The sequence below is a fragment of the Cupressus sempervirens genome, chromosome 7 (genome assembly GCF_028749045.1).
Source record: "Cupressus sempervirens isolate cs-2001-9-10 chromosome 7, ASM2874904v1, whole genome shotgun sequence".
NCBI classification, from domain to species: domain Eukaryota; kingdom Viridiplantae; phylum Streptophyta; class Pinopsida; order Cupressales; family Cupressaceae; genus Cupressus; species Cupressus sempervirens.
This window is the reverse complement of record NC_143124.1, coordinates 476041268-476050390: the sequence shown is the minus strand read 5'-3', so window position 1 is coordinate 476050390 and position 9123 is coordinate 476041268. Positions and strand designations below refer to the sequence as shown.

General features: G+C 34.2%; 1 pseudogene; it reads right to left on the bottom strand.

The window, feature by feature from the left end:
- Positions 1-5900: 5900 nt before the first annotated feature.
- Positions 5901-7491, bottom strand: LOC149547615 (cytochrome P450 76T24-like; annotated as a pseudogene).
- Positions 7492-9123: the final 1632 nt, after the last annotated feature.

The window sequence follows — 9123 nt, the reverse complement described above, 5'->3', positions numbered from 1 at the left end:
CTTTGGGGGAAATTACTACTCTTGTGGCTAGCCTGGCCATAAATCTTATGATTGTTTGATTAAACCATCTACAAGACCTAGTAAGGGCGCAGTGAAACCTGAGCCTACTATAGGAGATGCAGGTCAGAATCATAGAGTCTTTGTGGTGGTTGACAATAGTCAAGCTAAGCATCAAGGTATAGTAGTTGAGGCTATAGGTACATTGCATGGTATTTTAACTTTAGTTTTGTTTGACTTTGGTGTTTCAGATTCTTTCATTTCACCATCTCTTGTTCAGCAATGTGGGCTAGTGGCAATGCATCAAGTTGATAGGTGGTAGGTTGAGTTAGCCACAGGTTCTAAGATGGCTGTAGACTCATTGGTCAAGAGTTGTGTTTTGAATTTGGGAACCTTCACCACCACATTGGATCTACACATTTTGCCTCTAGGATCATATGACATTGTGTTGGGCATGGATTGGTTAGCCACCCATCAGGAAAATATCGATTTTCATCGTAAGTTGGTACAGTGTGCTAATGACACAGGTGGGTAGGTGGAATTTTTAGGAGTCCAAAGACCAGTCTCGCTTCATATGATCTCAGCTAATCAGCTAAAGTGGAGTGTGCGGAAGGATTACTAGTTATTTCTTATGTCTCTCAATGATCTTGAGGAAGTCGAGAGCCGTATAGTGACACTTGATGATCACCCACTCCTTCGTGAGTATGTAGATGTGTTTCTTGATGAGATTCTAGGTATGCCACTGCAGCATGACATTGATTTTTAGATCGATCTTATACCAAGAGTGGAGCCTATTTCATGAGCTCCTTACCACATGGCTACTTAGGAGTTGAGTGAGCTCAAATTGAAGTTGGAAGAATTGTTGGCCAAGGACCATATTCATCCTAGTGTATCCCCGTGGGGTGCAATAGTCATCTTTGTGAAGAAGAAGGATGGTTCATTATGTTTGTGCATCGATTACTGATTGTTGAATAAGGTGACGGTGAAGAATCGTTATCCTTTGTCGAGGATAGATGACTTGTTTGATCATATGAAGGGAGCACAAGTGTTCTAAAAGATTGATCTAAAGTTAGAATACCATTAGCTTCGTATCTAGGAGGCTGATATTCATTGAACAATTTTGTACATGGTATGGGCATTATGAATTCATAGTTGTACCCTTTGGGTTAACCAATGTGCCGTCGGTGTTTATGAGTTTGATGAATGGTGTATTTTACACTTACCTCGATTAGTGTGTCATTGTATTCCTGGATGACATATTGATCTATTCAAAGACAGTGAAGGAGCATGAAATCTATTTACGTCAGGTATTGCAGTGCTTGAGAGACCATTAGTTGTATGGAAACTTGAGTAAATGTGGGTTCTTCTAGTTTGAGGTGAAGTATTTGGGACATATCATCATTGGTGATCAAATTGCAATGGACCCAAAGAAGATTCCTGCTATCATGGATTGGCTAGTACCCACTAATGTCTCAAAAGTTTGTAGTTTCATGGGATTGGTGAGTTACTACTATCACTTCGTAAACGATTTCTCATGAGTAGTTCATCCCATCACTTCTCTTCAGCATAAAGGGAAGAGTTTTGTTTGGTCAGACCTATGTGAGGTAGCATTTAATGCTCTTAAGGAGTGTTTTACCTATGCACCAGTCCTTGCAGTGCCTAATTCTGTAGGTGATTTCTTGGTATGCACAGATGCTTCATTGGAAGGCGTGGGTGCAGTGTTGATGCAGGATGGTCGATTGATTGCATATGAGTCTAGAAAACTCAAGGACCATGAGCTTAACTACCCCACTCATGATTTGGAACTCGTGGTTGTAGTGCATGCCCTTGTTCATTAGAGGCATTTTCTTTTGGGACATAGGTTTGAGTTACATAGTGATCATAGGAGCTTGCAGTATATCTTTACTTAGCCAAACTTGAATGCACGACATCATCGTTGGATGGAGTTCTTGTGTGAGTATGACTTTGATGTTCATTACATTAAAGGGAAGGAGAATGTCGTCACACACGCTTTGAATAGAAGGAAACATGAGGTATCAATGATGTCACTAGGAGTGGATTTGCGAGGCCGCATCTTGGAGGCATTGCCAATTTAGAAATCAATTTTTTTCAAAAAGATATGGATATCTCTAAAAAAAATTCATTCCAATCTAGAAATCATTATACCTCAACAATGTCAACATATACAAATAGTAGAAAAATACATTTTATTATATACATTTTGTTTTCTTTTTCTATAATAAATAAAATTTAAATTGACTTTAAAAAATAAATAGCATATTAATACTATTAGGTCCAGATGAATGTATACAAATAAATCCCCACATAATATTCATAGTTAAATTGCAATGCTTGACATTTCATCTGGAATTTATGCATGCAATCCTTAGCATCGAGAGAATTGTAGGATACTAAAAAGTATATGATAGAGTTTTGATCCCTTATCTTTCCATTGTTTGGTTACTCAGATCTCACCATACATTTGATAGATTAATTATATTATAAGAAACATGGATTTGAGCTAAACATTAAAAGTTAATGAAAAGAGTGCTCATAGAGGAATGCACAATGAAAAACCTTGAAACATAACACAAATAAATAATAAAATTGTAAAATTTATTCCTTTACTCATGCAATATTCATTTTGCATCTTATAATCACCATCTTGAATTGTTGCTTGACCTGTGACTTAAATAAATTCATAGTAGAAAAGAAATTTAAATACATCACAACCTAAAAAAGTTATGCATGGAGAAGGAAAAAACAAGTTAAAAGGAAATATTTTGATACAACAAATCTTCAAAGGAGGGGAAAAATAGAAAAAAACAAATGATTTATTTAGTTTATGTGTTACATAAATAAATTAAAATCAAACAAAATGAAAATAATTAGAAAGAAGCAAAAAAATAATTGAGAATTTTTTTCTGACTAAGACTGACATTTTTCTGACCAGGGCCGACAATTTGCCGACAAGAAATTGTAAAATCCGGAAGCTCCCATATATAAGCCTATTGACTTAAATATTGTAAAGTTTAAAAATAAACAATAAGTGTTAAAGATTCAAAAGTTAGAAATATTATGAACTTAAAAAAATAAACTAACATTATAATATTTAAAAATAAAATAAAATAATAAAATAATTCTTTCATTTTGAAATATGTTTAAATAATTATATTAGCATATTTCATATTGATTTATAATACATTCTATGTATATATATTATATTTATATAATATCTAAAAAATTATATATCTTTACAATTAATTATTATATATCAAAGATTAAAAAATACTTTAAAATGACTAATATTTGTAAATATCATCAAAGTGTTAAAATGAACAATAAACAAGAAGTTTAGAAAAATTGATATAAAAAATCATTTATAAAAATCTAAAATCAAAAATCAAAAACTAACAATGAAATTATTTTTTATTATGAAAAATGTCTAAACAATTGAACCTATTTGAAAATAAAAATTAAACAATGAAATATAAAAACAAAACAATGAAATTACTACATAATACATAATACGCTAGATGCATTTCAATCATGAAAGATTTAATGGTAAACGACCAATTTGAAATGCAACGGCAAGAATGAAACCGATTTTCGTAGGGCCCACTCTAATTATGAATAGTCATGCATGATATTTCGAGGTGTTTTCGCATGATAGACAGATCATTGTACTCACCAATCATAAATAATTAATTGAACTGTAACCTTTTACATTACAACAACTGTTTTTTTTTTTATTCTCCTTAAAAGAGTTTGTTCTTAAAGCTATGAATAAGTCAAACTTAAAAGTTTCATGGATTACTCACTTAAAATATATTCTAAACGTCAATGGGTCCTTGGTCTACTGGTGAAGTTGAATGGTTCATAAAGAGCCACCAAGAATCAAGTCTTGCTGAGTGCAAAGCCCAAGGACATCATAAGGGATGAGGCCGGGATCGAGCCCCGAGCGAATTTGGCAGGCGCTGGTTGGTAGCTTGCACGCTTAGTGCCTCGCCGGACTACCTTGCAAGTCTGAACCCTCCATCAAAAAAATATATATATATATATATTCGAAACGAGTTTTATGTCGTTCTTCCGAGCATGATCGTATTAGTCATTTAGATTAAAACACGGAAAGTAGTCATAAAAAATCTCTCTTGTTTCATCAATGTGCAAGGTGACTACCATCAAGACTATTCAATCCATTTCACTTTCAATCAGTTCCACTTCTAGCGTGGACGTTGCGTTCGAATGGCTACTTGCAGTTTCTTCTCTCTGCTGTAAACTCTCGCAATGGACCTTTTATGGAAAAACTCAAATGCGACAGAGTAGATTTTTTATGGAAATGAAGTGGAAGCAAATGTTTGATTTTTTTGGGGGAATCGGTTGAATGACGGGCGAATAATGTATCGTTTAAGTTAGTAAGAATAACAGATTATTGTAACTCGAGAAGTACCGTGTATATTTCTTTTCATTTGGGTTATACTTTAAAATATTAAAGTTATGAGGGATATCTAGAAGGCACTAAAACTTTATAATCTTCTATTTGTTAGTATTTTTAAAAATTAATGAGAGGCTTATATTTTTTTAAAATTTATAGCTTTGTATTAATTTGATATAATATTTTATTAAATTAAATTGAAATACTTTCTAACATTACATTCTATCATGTGAACAATAGAAATATTGCACTACACTAGTATAATTAAAAATAGTCTCTCTCATCAATCATCTTCTTCATATATTTTTGTTCTTTATAGACAAGCATTCTCTGCCTTCTTTTTAAATAACTAAAAGGAAGACTATGTTTAGTATTTGCATTTGAAAAAAGAAAGACTATGTTTAGTATTTGCATTTTAAAATAATAAAAAAATTCAAATCTTGCATTGTCATAATAAACATAACTTCTTATAGCGAAAAGAAATGATCAGCTTTAGTTTCTAAAGTCTTTTGGTCATTATAGGTAGAAATATGTTTTGTTGGCCTTATAAATGGACCGTGTTTATACAGCCCTGTTCCCTTCACACTTATTTACCATGAGTTCATTAACAACAGTAATGAAATTAAAAAGAGAAGAAGATGGATTGTTTTTCCATTCCTCATAAGAGAATCCAGAAAAAAAGCCTTTTTAGCTATTCACTGGAACACTGGGTTTCTAGTCTTCCTGCAGAGAATTGAAGTTCATTTTATGCGTCATTTCGTTGCTGAACTTCACCACATTGAAGGCAAAGAGAAAGACAAATACATAGAAATAATACTGATTTTATTGCCTTACTGCCTTGCACAAATGCATTACTTAAGGCCTCTATTTATAGAAATATGAGAATACTCTAGAATACACATAGAACATTTTACACATATTATATTACATTATAATATTTCATGTATTAAAAATATGGGAAGCTTCTATACTGTAGCTGGGACGGCTGACTGTCTGCTATTTAATCTGGGCGGTGGATGGACGGCTGAGTTGGGCTGGACATGGGCTGGTTGTCTGCTACTAATGGCAGAAATTAATACCGCCAACTACCACCAACACACATCTGGTAGCTTTTTGGTAATCTGATTTTTAGGGGCTTTGACATTACCCAAGGCCTTAATACAGTTTCCTGCTGTTCTATACAACAATTCACGCTAAACGATTTAATTTTCAATATATTTCATATAGAACAGTTTGTTTTCAAATATAAAATCTAATATAAGAAGCGTCAATTTTTCTACTGTCTTCGAATTACAATTACAAAAGAAATTACCATCATGCTTTATTTCTTCTTTCTTCGAATTGCAATTACAATGAAACGAAGACTAGACTAATACATTGTACATAATGATAGAAAAACGAAAACGAAAATATAAAGACAACAGAATGAACAAGTGGAAAAACACCGTCTGTGATTGTGGATGTGCGGCTAATACACGTGGTGTGGGAGTCGGGACTAGGGAATTGCAATCAAATCTAACGCTTTCTTTAATACAATTCGACACTCGTCCCTCATATCCATCTGCTCTCGATTCATTCCAGGGGAAGTGTCCACTCAAAGGAATGAAGAAGGGAAGCCAAAACTAGCTGAACAATACAGATCCCGAAAGGCTGCCCCACGCAGTGTCTTCTTTCACTTCCGAACGGAATCAACTCAAAATGATGTCCTCTGTAGTCTATCTCGCTGTTCTCACCTTCTACAAACCTCTGCGGCATGAACTGCAGGGGTTCCTTCTAGATGACAGGGTCCCTTCCAATTGCCCACACGTTCACCATCACCTGAGCGTCTTTGGGTATCACATATTTTCCCTCAATTTCGCAATCTTCCCCAGCTTTGTGGGGCACCAGCAGAGGAACCGTCGGGTGTAAACGGAATGTTTCCTTCACCACCGCATCCAGATACGGGAGACGATCCAAATCGTAATCTTCCACTTTTCGCTCAAGACCAATTACCCCATCTAACTCTTGTTGCACTCTCTTCATTTTCTCCGGATTGCGAACAAGCTCTGCAATTGCCCATTCGTATCAGTACCCGCAACAAGCAATTCCTGAAAGAAATAAGTTTAGGGCCACAACAAGAAATATACAAACTTAGATTAATAATCTCTATTTTAGGTACTTACAGAAATCAGGGTTCTAACATCAGAGAGAGAGAATTCCTCGGTTCTAGCGTCAAGCAGAAAATCGAGAAAATCTCCGTTGGTGTCATTCTCGTGACGCTTTATGTTTTTGGTGGTAATCCTATCCTGGATGAACGAATCAATGAAGTCAAAAAACGTCTTCTGATGTTTCGCCATCTGACGGGACACACCCTGTGGATCCACCGACCTAAAAAGGGGATAAAAGTCGGACAAATTGGGCGTTCCGAAAACCTTCATTATCTTCCAAATGGTGTCCTTGAACCCCACAGAAGCTGGATTGTATGGATCCATCAAACTTGTACTGAAGATCATCTTGCCCAACACATTCATAAGGCTGACGAATGCCGTATGCTCAATATTGACCGCCCTTCCCTTGCTCTCAAAAATGAGTCGAACTGTGTGAAATACCTCGGCTCTTCTGAGATGTTCTTGAGCTTTCATTCTTTGTGCGCTGAAAAGTTCAACGGTTGTAACTCGTCCGAGATAGCGCCAGTGAGGTCCATAGTCACCCCACACTAAGGAGGAGTTGTGGCGGGTAAAGACTTTGGCAGCTTCTATCACTGTCCTCCCAACAAAGATGTGGTCGTGGGTTTTCAGAATCTCCTTCGCCATGGCAGGAGAGGAAGCAACCACTATTGTTTTCACGCCAAGACGAAAACTCATGAGCGGCCCGTATCTCAGAGAGAAATGGTGGAGACACTCATGAGGTCTTTTGGCCAGATGAAATAATTTCCGTAGAAGACTACAAGCAGTAGGTCCGGGCGGAGGAGGAAGAGGAAGAGGGAGAGTTGCAGCCTTCATCCTCTTCCACTCAAAGTATATCAATGTAAGAGGAATAGTGAGAACCACAGAACACAAACGAAGCAGCCAGATATCCATATAAAGAATGAAGAAATACCATGCCAAGCTATTTCCTTTGTTTCTCTGTTATACCGTGTGAGAAACTATAGGAAAGTGGGAAATGACAAATGATACAGAAAAGTAATTCACTAGCATTCGTGGACACGAATAATTTCTAATTTAACCTATTCAACAATCCAACATTACTTAGGCCCCGTTTGGTTGCTGGCATAGGAATAGAAAATTAGAATAGAAAAATGGAATGAGAATGGAAATGAGGAATGGGAATAGAAATAGGCAATTTCAATCATGTTTGGTGCACTTGGAATTCGACTGGGAATATGTTAATCTATTGTTTGGTTGTACAAAAATAAAATAGGAATAAGGTAAAGTTTTGTATTTTTAAAAACATTTTTCCTAAAAAAAAATTTAATTTAATTTTTTTTAGTTGATTCATTTTCATTTTCATTTTTTTAAACAAATAGATATAATTTTAAAAAATGTTATTAAAAAAAAATTTAACAAAAAAAATTCAAAAAGTAAAAGTGTAAAAAAAAATTTTAAAAAGAAAAAATCGAAAAGAAACAAACATTTCAAAAAAAATTAAAATTAAAAAAATAAAATTAAAAAAAATTCTTTTTTTAATGGAAAATCGGAATGGGAATGGAAATGGCCTATTCCAATAACAGATATTTTTTGGCATAGACATATGCTCATTTTAGGGGCAAAATTGGAATATGTCTTCCTTCCTATTCCCAATTCCGATTGAGCTTACCAAACAGTGAATATAAAACATATTCTAATTTCGTTTTCCTATTCCACTCATATTCCAGCAACCAAACGGGGCCTTAGGGTTCCATTGCTAGAGACCTACCTAAATTCAAAAGTCTAAGTTCCGTTTGCACTCATTTAAATTCCACACAATGGAACTCATTTAAATTCCACACGCTTGTCTTTGACCTAATATACCTAGAATTTCCGTGGTGACTTGACCGGTCTTTTCCTTTTGTTTGATCTTATTGGTTCCTTGATTATTTTTGAAATTAGTATCTTTTATATTTAAAAGTAAATTAAAATTTAATTATGAACTATTCTATGAATTATTAAAATATTTCACTTTCATATATGAGTGGATCATTAAAGTTACTATTCAATGAAATGAAAAATAATATAAATAAATAAATAATATGATATCTCTTATTACTTAAATGTAAGTTCTTTTTTCTTGGGGATGCAAATATTCTACTTAGTAGTACATTTGGATTGTGGTTGTAATCTCATTTTAGTTTTATGACCAAAATCTTCTTTATCCTTACTTTGTACTACAACAGTATTTGTAGGGTAAGGGGAGAGCACATAATGGATAGTTGTGAGAAGCCCTAAACATTTAACCTTATAAAAGTAGTTTTTGAAAGAGGTTAGTAACACCTGTAAGTACTTAAGAGAAATCATTGTAGTGCACATTGATACACAACAATAATATAGTAAAAGAACATGTTACATTATTATCTCTAGCGACCTATTTGAATAGGATAATTTGTCAATCGAATATACATTACAAGTTTTAGTGTTTCAATACCTTTCACTTCAAAATTTATCACAACATAAATACTCTTACTAAAATTAAATATTTTTATCCCATTTATTTGAAAAAATAGTTAAAATACTAAA